Genomic DNA, 1,152 nt, shown 5'->3' with positions numbered 1-1,152 from the left:
CTCCGTGTCCCCCGCTTGGGGGGGCTCGGGGGGAGGCGCCCTGCGGGGATGTCCCGGGAGCGCTGGAGCTGCCCCGGGGCCACCTCTGGAAAGGGGTGAAGTGCCACCAAGGCTGGTGGCGCCGCCGCCGGGAGGACGGGGCGGGCCGAGGCTGGGGCTCAGCATCGGGACCCCCCCTCCCCATCTCCCTGCCCTCTGTCCCCACTCGCCACCCCGCTAGCCCACGGCCGCAGGTGTGGACACAGAGCCCGACACCGACGGGCGAGGCTCGAGGGGGATCCACCCGACGCCGAAGAGAACGCTTTGAAAACTTGTTTTTTCTCACCGCGAGCTTGCACCAAGACAGTTGGCTGCACAGAAGTTCACGTCTCGGGCACCTTTTCCTCCGCGTCACGTCCATTAGCCCTGACCCCAGCAGACCACATCCCGAGCGGTGGTGGAGGGGCCCCGCTAATGGAGGCCTCGGCGACGCGCGCAGGCAGAGCCCCCCCTCTGCGCCCAGACCCATTAGACGGGGCCTCTGTGCAGAGCAGCCGTTTGCTGGAGGTGACGCAGCCTGAGGAGCTCCGCCGCGGCGGGCAGGGGGTGGAGGTGCTGCCGTGCCCGCGGCGCAGCGCTGACCGCTTCCCCGGGCTCTTTTCTCCTCGCTGGCACAAGGCGCGTGTCCCAGCAAAGCTCACGCAGGGGCTGGGCGAGGCTGGGCCCGCCGTGCTGGCCTTCCCCAGGCACGATGGCTTCTTGCGGGTGTCAGAGCAGGTGGCCCGCAGCGATGCTGCCCAGGGCCCTGCTGGCGTGGCGGGGTGCCATGGCCTGTCAGCTCCGGGGCGCTGCGGGAGACTCCTCAGCCCCACGCCAGCCCCCTCTGCAGCTCGTTCCCCTTCCCATCTGGCCAGGAGGGGAAGAGGGAAGGCAGGAAGCTTTTGCAGGGCGCAGGTGACCCTGAGAGAAAGCCAGCAGTGCCTGTGGGTTGCGGAGTTAGGGCTGCAGAGCTGAGAACAGAAACAGGAAAAGTACAGGCAGAGCAGGCCGGGCAGCGCGGGCAGCCGGTGCTGCGGGAGCGGCCCGAGAGTGCTGCTGATGCAGCAGAAGGTGGCTCGGTGAGCGGCTGTGATGGATCCCGCTCGGTGATGGATCCGGCTCGGTGATGGATCC

General features: G+C 69.2%; 1 protein-coding gene across 1 annotated transcript in view; it reads right to left on the bottom strand.

Moving 5' to 3' along the window:
- Positions 1-698, bottom strand: part of LOC113488458 (sodium channel subunit beta-4-like) — a 7,283-nt gene extending 6,585 nt beyond the window's left edge. Inside the window, exon 1 of the mRNA XM_026863599.1 lies at positions 326-698. The gene's annotated coding sequence lies outside the window, so the exon portion shown is untranslated. The remainder of the gene's footprint in view (positions 1-325) is intronic.
- Between the last annotated feature and the right edge of the window lie 454 nt (positions 699-1,152).

Source organism: Athene cunicularia (assembly GCF_003259725.1).
Source record: "Athene cunicularia isolate RWA chromosome 24 unlocalized genomic scaffold, athCun1 chr24_part1, whole genome shotgun sequence".
Classification (NCBI taxonomy): Eukaryota; Metazoa; Chordata; class Aves; order Strigiformes; family Strigidae; genus Athene; species Athene cunicularia.
Note: the sequence above shows the minus strand (reverse complement) of the source record. Positions and strands in the feature narration are given on the sequence as shown.